Genomic DNA, 11,788 nt, shown 5'->3' with positions numbered 1-11,788 from the left:
TTTAAAAAAAAAATTTTTGGCTGCACCACACAGCACATGGGATCTTAGTTACTCAACCAGAAATGGAACCTGAGTTCCTTGCATTGGAAGCACAGAGTTTTAACCACTAGACCACGAGGAAAGTCCTGATAATTGTAATTTTTTAAATAAAATAGCAACTTATTGGCTTTTATGTCTTCACTGAAGAACTGAAAACCCTAGAGAGCATCATCTAAAATCTTGAAAATGGAAAGTGAATGTAATGAGGTAATTAGTAATAAAATTAATATGCAAAAATCAATATTAAAAATGAAACAACCTTTAAAATAGAACTGAATTAAAAATCCCACTTACAACAGTAAAGAAAACACATTGAAAATCAAGATTGTCTTACAAAACAAAAAAATAAAAAACCCACAAAACTACCACATTAGCTAAATTTACTGAGCACTCATTGCCAGGAAATAGTCTATATTGAAACAACTTACACAAATAAAATTTTAAAACCTTTTGTTTGAATCAAAATAAAGATGTAAATAAATTTTAAAACATAGCTTGCTCTTGGAGCTGATGAAATGAAACGGACAATTATCTCCTAATTGTGCTTAACATTTAATAGGATAACAATTTAACTAAACAGGGTTTGTTTGTTTTGTTGTTGTTCTTTTTTTTCTTGAGGTTATTAAATTAATTTGCTTTTCTGGAAGAAAGAACAAATGAGAAGAGACAGAAAAAGTTCAAGAAATTTTCAGTAACAGAGAAACTTTTCTTCTACCATGTTTTATTTTTAAAAGGTAGAATAACTTTAAAAAGGGCTTCCTTGTTGGCTCAGCAGTAAAGAATTTGCCTGCAAGGCAGGTTCAATCCCTGGGTGGGGAAAATCCCTGGAGAAGGAAATGGTAACCCACTCCAGTGTTCTTGCCTAGGAAATCCCATGGACAGAGGAGCTGGCTGGGGCCACAGTCAGTGGAGTCTCAAAAGAGCTGGACAGGACTAAACAACAACAGCATTTAAAAGCTGATAAGTGTGGAGGGATAAAAGAATAGCGCATTATAGTAGCATAGATAAAATGGGAGCTAAGTGGGAATTATCCTATTTATTTATTGCTGTAAGACACTTCACCTCAAAAGTTCCAGCAACAAATTTGCAATTGGGGCAGGGCTCCAAGGGGCAGCTGCCTTCTCTCTGATCCTTCTGGTATCCTGGGGATGTGACTAGCCTGGTGGCTGGAGCCACCTAATGGTGTTCCTGCTCAGTGTCTGGCCTCGGACTGGGGAGACTCAGACTGCTGGGGGCTGGAACACCTGAGTGCCCTCACACATTTTTCTCTCTCTTTGTCTGTGATCTCACCACTTATCTTCTCCACTGATGGCTGTAGGATGCTTGGGCTGACTTTGGAGTGCGTGACTCCCAGGGTACATTAGCCCAGGAAGAAGCTCTATTGCATATTGCGACTGAACTTCAGAAGCCACTCAGTGCCACTCCTGCCATCTTCTACCAGCCACTGGATACACGGGTGTTCCCAGTTCGAAGGGGAGGAAACACAGACCCATCTCTCAATGGAGGAGAGTCACTGCCATGTAGAAAGAAGATGTTTAGAGAGTGGGATTATATTGGTGTGGTTACCATTGAAACATAAAATCTGTCATGGACATGTGTGAGCAATTTGATCATTTCAGATCAGTGAAGAAAGGTATACAATAACAGTGTGTCTAGCTACAGAAAAAAAAAAAAAAAAAGCTCCTTGTTCATAAATAAGTATAAAGACTCACAGCAAAATAATGTTCACATCAAATAGCTAAAATTAAATAAAAGGAAATCTTCAACATACAAGAAGTAACTTAGATAAATTTATTTCTAGTTCTGAAGTGCCCATGACTTTTCTAAGACATGAAAAATCCATAAAAAGACTAAATTGTCTCCATATCAATTAAATCTTATATAAAGAAAGTTAAAATAGCTAAAACAAAATGAAACAAGACACTGAGAGAGGTCTTTTTAAAAAAGTAAGACAAAGGATTTATATCCTTACTTTACAAAAAAGTTCACAAAAAGATTTTTAAAAATGTACAAAGTAAAAAATTTTGTAAGGGAAACAAGCAATTATTTCACAGAAGATAGAAAAAAATTGGAAATTGCCAGAAAATATAGGGAAAGTACCGAAAACCATTCATAATCTAAGAAATGCATATCAAAATCAAAGACTGCGTTTTGCTACAAAGATGTTCTCAAGTGTATCCACATATCTTTTAAAGAGCAGAAGTAATTTCAGGGTGGTTGTATAGTATTTGTTCATCTATTTATAAGACCAAACCTTTGCTTTCTTGCTCTTTTGCCCAGGTGAAATATTACTTCACATTGAAAGGACACTGAATATTGCCACATTTGACATGTGAATTGAAGGCTATTTAGATACAAGGGGAGGAAGTCATGAATATTTACATGGAAAATTCTAGTTTGAATAATCTGAGAATAAAATCTGGGTGCTATAGAAAATGTTCAGGCGGACAGAAAATTCAGGCAGTTTCAAATCTTGAGACTTCAAAGTTTTAGTCCCTGGAACAATCAATGGAAAGCACAGAGAAGAATAAAGCTGTGTTTGTTCGTGAGACTAAAATGCTGTGATAGTAAATGTAGATTACCAATAAGAATCTGAGGTTGAAAATATCTGTTTCATTGTTAACTCTGAGCAGCTGGTATTGAAGAGCCTCTTTTGTTATTCATTTCTGTAGTGTGTACATCCTTAGATTTAAATAACAAAAATAGGTGATTATGGTGATGCTGCTAAGTCACTTCAGTCGTTTCCGACTCTGTGTGACGCCATAGACGGCAGCCCACCAGGCTCCCCCATCCCTGGGATTCTCCATGCAAGAACACTGGAGTGGGTTGCCATTTCCTTCTCCAATGCATGAAAGTGAAAAGTGGAAGTGAAGTCGCTCAGTCGTGTCCGACTCTTAGCGACCCCATAGACTTCAGCCCACCAGGCTCCTCCTTCCATGGGATTTTCCAGGCAAGAGTACTGGAGTGGGGTGCCATTGCCTTCTCCGATTATGATGATAGATAGATAAATATGCCCCTCCCACATGCATGCCTGTGGGTGATAAAATTAAACCAGAAATGAACTATCTTTGGATCAAATAATCAATTCCTTTTCATTCTTTCTGTTAACAGAATTAGCACTTGGAATCAGGTAAAGATCTAATGAAACCAGGAAAAGATTTAGTGATAAACAAGGCACCACAGAAGCTTTTGTGTTTTGAATTTTGTGTTTCCTTTCAGTTCAAAAGGAGAAAAAAAATGTAAAAAGAAGAAACCCATTCTTTCTGCCCTCTCTTATTTCTACCAGTAAAGACTGACCCAATTCTTTAAGAAGAGAAATTCAATTTTGCATTTTAAAAATATCTTAGAAAGCCTGACATTGAAGGATGATTAAACTTGTTTAAAAGCGTCATACCAGGCTCACTGGCTTCAGCTCCCAGGTGACTCAGATGGTAAAGAATCTGCCTGTGCTGTGGGAGAGCAGGGTTCAATTCCTGGGTTAGGAAGATCCCCTGGAGAAGGAAATGGCTAACCACTCCATATTCTTGCCTGGAGAATCCCATGGAGAGAGGAGTCTGATGGACTAAAATCCATGGGGTCACAAAGAGTCAGACATGAGTTAGCAACTAATGTTTCCTTGTAAAAAGTAAAACTGTCTACTTATAGGACATTTTTACTTGCATAGGGTCATCTCTTGAACATCTCTATTATATCTTGATTTCTAATGCATTTCTTTTTTGTCATTTACTTCATTTCCTATGAGCATATTCTGTATCATTTGCATCTTTCCCTGACTTCTTTATTTGGATGTTTGCATAATAATTTTTAAAATTGAGTGATTATTTATTTAACTTATACACCTAAAACTCTAAATTTCCACAGTATCTTCTTAAACTACATCTCTGAAGTTTTGATTGGTAGCATTTTTGTTACCTTTCAGTGCTATCTTGTGGAAGAAAGGTTTGAGCTCCTCGTCTTGTAAGTAAGCAGAAAAATGTTAGCCATGCGGCTCTTATTCAGCCCAATTCAGTGAAAACACAGAAATCCAGGTCTTAGATAATGCTCATCTATTAAGATGCCTTAATGTAATTCCAGAGGAAACGCCTTCTGTCAGATGCTGACTCCCCAGAAGCCTTCAAAAACATGTTAATCAAGAAAAATTGAGCTTATTAGATTTGTTGCAGTAAGAGAAAACACTACTTGACAGAATCTAAATAGTGTCTCATATTGAGGGAATTAAGGAAGAAAATTTGCAAGGATTCAGGATCTAGGCTGGACAATTCTTTACAGTCTGGCATCTAGTTGGGTTTGGGCAGAGTTTATAACACCCTGTAACTTCAATGTTATTTCTTACTTATTTTGTGTGACAGTCTGAAGTTTGGTTTTCTTTTGGAGTTCAAGTGTAACCTTAACTTTCAGTTATTGATTTCTGGCCAATTGTACGCTAATCAAAGAAGCTAACTTCTTGTGTGACGCTTATTTTATAAAAACAGCTTAAGATTTGTGGCCTATTGGGTAGGCAATTTCTGTCATTTGATGCTTGGGAAAAATTTACATCCTCTAACTTGGCAATATACAATCAAGTTGCATGTTGTTTAAATATTCTTTAACCTTAAGTGCTTTATGCCAGTTTAAAAAATTATCTGCAATAATGGTGAATTTGTCAGTCTCTCCTTATGGAGATGATAGCTCTCTGTATTTTGATACAATGATACCTCGATGTATTTTTGTCATTATTTTTTCTTTTGTCTTTATTTTCATTAGTTCCTCAATTTCTCATTTTTTCCTCATAATGTTTTATATACTTTTTTATGTTTCCCAACAATGCTTGTAACTTATAAATTCTACCTGGATTCTTAATGGACTTAATCTTCAAATTTTGCTATGCATGCTTAAATTATTGAGGGCTAAAATGATTCATTATTTCTACTCTCCTTTTTTAAATTTATTTTTTAATTGGAGGAGAATAATTTTACAATATTGTGTTGGTTTCTGCCATATAACACAGATCTGTCATAACTATATATATACATATCCTCTGTGTGTGTGTATATATATATATATATCCTTTCCTCTTTACTCTCCTTTTAAATAAATCAAGAATATTAAAGTTATCTTACTCTAAATTTCTCATTCCAGTTCACCTACCTTAAAATTAGGATGCTGTTGTTCAGTCGCTAAGTCATGTCCAACTCTTTGCAAACCCGTGGACTGCAGCATGCCAGGCTTCCCTGTCCTTCACTATCTCCCAGAATTTGCTCAAACTCATGTTCACTGAGTCAGTGATGCCATCCAATTGTCTCATCCTCTGTCATCCCCTTCTCCTCTTGTCCTCAGTCTTTCCCAGCATCAGGGTCTTTCCAATAAGTGGGCTCTTTGCATCATGTGGTCAAAGTACTAGAGCTTCAGCTTCAGCATCAATCCTTCTGATGAATATTCAGGGTTGATTTCCTTTAGGATTGACTGATTTGATCTCCTTGCTGTATGAGGGACTCTTAAGAGTCTTCTCCAGCATCTAAAAAAATTGGGATGAAGTCTTTATAAATTCTATGTCTTATTATTAATGTAATGTTTGATATTATAATGTATTTCCTTCCTTTCATTTTTTTTTAACATGTATTATAGGAGCCAATTGGGAGAAACCTCATTTGGGAATGTCAACCAGTTCTCATCTTGAAATAAATCACTAATTTAAAATCTTTCTCCTTGTCTCCAAAGATGCAGCATCATAAGTGTCTATGTCCCTTGGTGTATCATAGGTGTGATGTGGTAGGAATTGATACCAAGTCCAGATAAGAACAGGACTTGTTGTCTTTAAGACCTCAAATCTGTATTGCTACATTTTTTCATTTGAGTTTAAAATTTTAAAGCGTGTGAAATGTGAGGTGTAATGATTTATACTTTGTACAAATTATATACAATCTTTGAATATTTTCTAACTTGAAATTTATTTTCCTAGTTTAATTTTGAGTTGCTGTCTTTAAAACAAATAAATGACTCAAAACATAAACATTAATGGACCAGTCTATTAGCTGTCAAACGTGTAACTTTTGCCAATATTTTGCTTTTAGTATTTGTCTGTTGTTTTTGTCACTAGGTCGTGTCTGACTCTTGGCCACCCCGTGGACTGTAGCCCACCAGGCTTCTCTGTCCATGGGATTTCCCAGGCAAGAATACTGGAGTGGGTTGCCGTTTTCTTCTTCATGGGACCTTCCTGACCCAGGGATCAAACCTGTGTCTCTTATATTTCAGGCAGATTCTTTACCACTGAGCCACCAGGGAAGCTCAAAGACTGGTAACCTGTCCTTTTATTCCTTGATAAAGTAACCCATTCCTATCCAAATGTAAATATTTTGGTTGTTATTTCAGTATGTGCAGTAACCAGAGTTTAATAAAATATAATGTCAAGGCATGAGTTATTCTTCATCAAATATGTACCTCCCCTTCAATCCCTCTGGCTTCATGGGAAACCATAAGGAGTTCAAAAAACAAAACAGACAAGTAGATCAAGGAATAAAAGCCAAGAAAATATGAGAACAGACTGTCATTCAGTCAAGATTCAAGGACAGAACTCAAGTCTAAATAGAAAAGCGATGTTGCCTCAAGAATCAAGGAGTTAGTTGCCATTTAACCATGTAAACCAATGTAATAGCTCCAAGAAACCAAAGAATCAAAATTCAAAAGTCTAGGCAGATATAGAACTGTTGAATAAAAAGGGCATACTTCTTATCCTGCAGGAATTTGGAGAAACTTGCAGTTATCTCAGTGAAAGCAGCCACTAGCTTCTGATTATTCTGAATTCAATAAGAATTTCATGTGAGAGGCCCTTGTCAACATGGAAAATATTGATCTAGTGGAATTTAATTAATTAATAGGGCAAAAGTGGAGATAATTGAAGCGACACCTGTAGCCCTTTGAAATAACGTGAAAACATTTTATGATCATTACCAAAATAAGTTTGTCATACAGAGCAGAAGATATTCAAAGTAATCTGTTCTTGATGTCAACAGGCTAAGTTTGCTTTTGCTGGGCTTCAAAATAAGACATCTAGTGATTTTATTTTTCCCAAGCATGATTAGCTTCACAAATGTCAGCTGTTAGGAATTAGAGAGTTATCTGATACCCAGATGTAACCTGGCAACACATTCTAGAAATTAACAAAAATTTTCACTTAGATTAAAAAGAAACTTTTGGAACAATGTTTGAAGGCCCAAAGGTTTTAATACAACAGATGGACTGAGTATATGTTTCGGTGTCAGAAGATTATTTACTCATTGTGTGTTGACCTTTTCGTTAATTAGTGGTTTAAATGGTTTTACCTCATGAAGTAAATAAACTCAAGGGTGAGTGTTATTTTGTTGCAGTAAAGTCTTTAAAATATGTTAACTGTTGGAACTAGTGTTTGAGTATTGAGTATTTCGGACAGGACTGAGCGACTTCACTTTATTTTTTCACTTTCATGCATTGGAGAGGAAATGGCAACCCACTCCAGTGTTCTTGCCTGGAGAATCCCAGGGATGGGGGAGCCTGGTGGGCTGCCGTCTATAGGGTCGCACAGAGTCAGACACGACTGAAGCGACTCAGCAGCAGCAGCAGCAATAAGACACGTAACATATTTTTCTCTTAAAATTATCTCAATACTAATGAGATAATTTTACTCAGACTGAGCACAGTACTTACATTCATGTTAATGTAAAGCAAAATGCAGATGCTTTATATTTCATCATGGAAGTTAATCCATTTTTAACAAATGCTTAAAACGTCTCCAGAAAATGTGTAGCTACATAACACCTTTGATGTTCTTTGGTCGCTAAGTTAAGTCTGACTCTTCTGCAACCCCACTGACTGCAACTCCCCACAGGGGAGCTTGTCAGGCTCCCCTGTCTCCGTGGGATTTCCCAGGCAAGAATACTGGAGTGGGTTGCCATTTCCTTCTCCAGGGGATCTTCCCAACCCAAGGAAGGAACTTGCGTCTCCCACACTGGCAGGTAGATTATTTACCACTGAGCCACCAGGAAAGCCCACAGAACACCTTTACTCTTCTCCGTTTGTCATATATAAACACCTGCTGCTGCTGCTAAGTCGCTTCAGTCGTGTCTGACTCTGTGCGACCCCATAGATGGAAGCCCACCAGGCTCCCCTGTCCCTGGGATTCTCCAGGCAGGAACACTGGGGTGGGTTGCCATTTCCTTCTCCAGTGCATGAAAGTGAAAAGTGAAAGGGAAGTCGCTCAGTCGTGTCCGACTCTTAGCGACCCCATGGACTACAGCCTACCAGGCTCCTCCATCCATGGGATTTTCTAGGCAAGAGTACTGGAGTGGGGTGCCATTGCCTTCTCCATATAAACACCTACTATTAGTGAATTAGGGCTTCCCTGGTGGTTCAGAAGGCAAAGAATCTGCGTGCAATGTGGAAGACTTAGGTTTGATCATTGGGTTGGGAAGATTTCCTGGAGGAGGGCAGGGCAACCCATTCCAGTATTTTTGCCTGGAGAATCCCATGGGTGGAGGAGCTTGGTGGGCGGCAGTCCCTGGGGTCGCAGAGAGTCAGACACGACTGGGCAACTAAGCACTCAAGCACAATGTATCATACGTGCAGAACACTGAGCCCAGGGCAGCACAGTACTCTGTTCATAATTTAGCTAACACCATTATAATTACAGTCAAGACTCTGCCTTCCAGAAAGGATAAAATAAATGTGCCTCATATTATAATACAAATCAGCTTTTAAAAATTTTAAAGTAAAGAATTTCAATGACACAGTCTCTAGAGATCATCATCCTGGGACTAAGGCACAGAAGGTTAGCTCAGTCGAGTTCAGTGCAGTTGCTCGGTCATGTCTGAGTCTTTGCAACTCCATGGACTGCAGCACACCAGGCTTCCCTGTCGATCACCAACTCCCGGAGTTTACCCAAACTCATGTCCATTGCTTCGATGATGCCATCCAACCATCTCATCTTCTGTCATCCCCATTCTCCCAACTTCACTCTTTCCCAACATCAGGGTCCTTTCCAATGAGTCGATTCTTCACATCAGGTGGCCAAAGTATTGGAGTTTCAGCTTCTGCATCAGTCCTTCTAATGAATATTCAGGACTGATTTCCTTTAGGATGGACTGGTTGGATCTCCTTGCAGTCTAAGGGACTCTCGAGAGTCTTCTTCAACACCACAGTTCAAAAGCATCGATTCTTCGGCACTGAGATTTCTTTATAGTCCAACTCTCACATGCATGTGACTACAGGAAAAACCATAGCTTTGACTAGATGGACCTTTGTTGGTAAAGTAATGTCTCTGCTTTTTAAGATGTCTCTCTCTCTTTTTTTTTAATAGGCAGCTCCCCTGGTGGATCAGATGGTAAACTGTCGGCCTGCAATGTGGGAGACCTGGGTTCAATCCCTGGGTCTGGAAGATCCCCTGGAGAAGGAAATGGCAACCCACTCCAATATTCTTGCCTGGAAAATTCCATGGACTGAGGATCCTGGTAGGCTACAATCCATGGGGATGCAAAGAGTCGGACATGACTGAGCAAGTTCACTTTCTGCTTTTTAATATGCTGTCTAGGTTGGTCATACCTTTTCTTCCAAGGAGCAAGTGTCTTTTAATTTCATGGCTGCAATCACCATCTGCAGTGATTTTGGAGGTTAAGAAAGCCATAAAGAAATATGAGAAAGCTGAATGCCAAAGAATTGATGCTTTTGAACTAGGGTGTTGGAGAAGACTCTTTAGAGTCCCTTGGACTGCAAGGAGATTCAACTAGTCCATCCTAAAGGAAATCAGTCCTGAATATTCATTGGAAGAACTGATGCTAAAGCTGAAACACCAGTACTTTGGCCACCTGATGTGAAGAACTGACTCATTGGAAAATACCCTGATGTGAGAAAGATTAAAGCAGAAGGAGAGAGGATGACAGAGGATAAGATGGTTGGATGGCATCACCAACTCAGTTCACATGAGTTTGAGTCTATGAAGGGCAGAGAAGCCTGGTGTATAGCAGTCCATGGCATCACAAGAGTCAGACATGACTGAGTGACTGAACTGAACTGAACATTGACTTGATCTAAGATATAATCAACGTTTGTATGCTGAATTTGGTTTTTATGTTTGGCTATTTAGTGAGTCTTGACTACAAAATTCACCCAATGTTTTCCCTGACAATATATTTTGAAAGGCAAGGTTATTCTAAATTGTTAATTTTATTCTAGTGTTCTGGGTGTGTTTATGTCTCTCAGGACTGGGTTTCAGACCAACAAGAATTCCTCAACAATACTGGGTAATTGTTTGCTCTTTTTAAGTAGTACATAAAGAAGTCTATCGTCTGGAAAATGTTGGCCATGCCAAGTTTGCTCACTTGGTTACCATGGTGATCACAAGCTCTCCCCAAGTACAGGTAAATGTTTCCCTTTGTTAGTAATGACTAAAACCTTGTAGGTAACTGGGTCCCACTTGAATAACTTTTTCAACTATCTCTCTTCCTGTCTTTTACTATCCATTGATGGTTTTCACCAGAATCAGTTTTTGTATTGGTGGCCCTATGATGATTTTTCTAATCTATCTTTAATTCTACATTAAATAGATGAAATTATTTTTATGGAGCTGAAATTATTTATATATTTTTAATTATATTTTAAAGGAGAAAAGGAAAGATATACCCATTTGAATGCAGAGTTTCAAAGAATAGCAAGGAGAGATAAGAAAGCCTTCTTCAGCGATCAATGCAAAGAAACAGAGGAAAACAATAGAATGAGAAAGACTAGAGATCTTTCAAGAAAATTAGAGATACCAAGGGAATATTTCATGCAAAGATGGGCTCGATAAAGGACAGAAATGGTATGGACCTAATAGAAGCAGAAGATATTAAGAAGAGGTGGCAAGAATTCACAGAAGAACTGTACAAAAAAGATCTTCACGACCCAGATAATCACGATGGTGTGATCACTGACCTAGAGCCAGACATCCTGGAATGTGAAGTCAAGTGGGCCTTAGGAAATATCACTACAAACAAAGCTAGTGGAGGTGATGGAATTCCAGTTGAGCTATTTCAAATCCTGAAAGATGATGCTGTGAAAGTGCTGCACTCAATACGCCAGCAAATTTGGAAAACTCAGCAGTGGCCACAGGACTGGAAAAGGTCAGTTTTCATTCCAATCCCAAAGAAAGGCAATGCCAAAGAATGCTCAGACTACCACACAATTGCACTCATCTCACATACTAGTAATGCTTAAAATTCTCCAAGCCAGGCTTTAGTAATACGTGAACCGTGAAATTCCAGATGTTCAAGCTGTTTTTAGAAAAGGCAGAGGAACCAGAGATCAAATTGCCAACATCTGCTGGATCATGGAAAAAGCAAGAGAGTTCCAGAAAAACATCTATTTCTGCTTTATTGACTATGCCAAAGCCTTTGACTGTGTGAATCACAATAAACTGTGGAAAATTCTGAAAGAGATGGGAATACCAGACCACCTGATCTTCCTCTTGAGAAACCTGTATGCTGGTCAGGAAGCAACAGAACTGGACATGGAACAACAGACTGGTTCCAAATAGGAAAATGAGTACGTCAAGGCTGTAAATTGTCAGCCTGCTTATTTAACTTATATGCAGAGTACATCATGAGAAACCCTGGGCTGGAAGAAGCACAAGCTGGAATCAAGATTGCCAGCAGAAATATCAATAACCTCAGATACGCAGATGACACCACCTTTATGGCAGAAAGTGAAGAAGAACTAAAGAGCCTCTTGATGGAAGTGAAAGAGCAGAGTGTTAAAGTTGGCTTAA

The 11,788-nt window shown here is 38.4% G+C and overlaps 1 long non-coding RNA gene across 1 annotated transcript in view; it reads right to left on the bottom strand.

Moving 5' to 3' along the window:
* Positions 1 to 3,974: 3,974 nt before the first annotated feature.
* The window catches only part of LOC138985447 (uncharacterized), a 64,674-nt gene continuing 56,860 nt past the window's right edge, over positions 3,975 to 11,788 (bottom strand). Inside the window, exons 3-4 of the long non-coding RNA XR_011462510.1 lie at positions 5,167 to 5,533; positions 3,975 to 4,151 (exon numbers count right to left, since the gene is read on the bottom strand). This is a non-coding gene — a long non-coding RNA (uncharacterized lncRNA). The remainder of the gene's footprint in view (positions 4,152 to 5,166; positions 5,534 to 11,788) is intronic.

Source organism: Bos mutus, chromosome 24 (genome assembly GCF_027580195.1).
Source record: "Bos mutus isolate GX-2022 chromosome 24, NWIPB_WYAK_1.1, whole genome shotgun sequence".
Classification (NCBI taxonomy): Eukaryota; Metazoa; Chordata; class Mammalia; order Artiodactyla; family Bovidae; genus Bos; species Bos mutus.
Note: the sequence above shows the minus strand (reverse complement) of the source record. Positions and strands in the feature narration are given on the sequence as shown.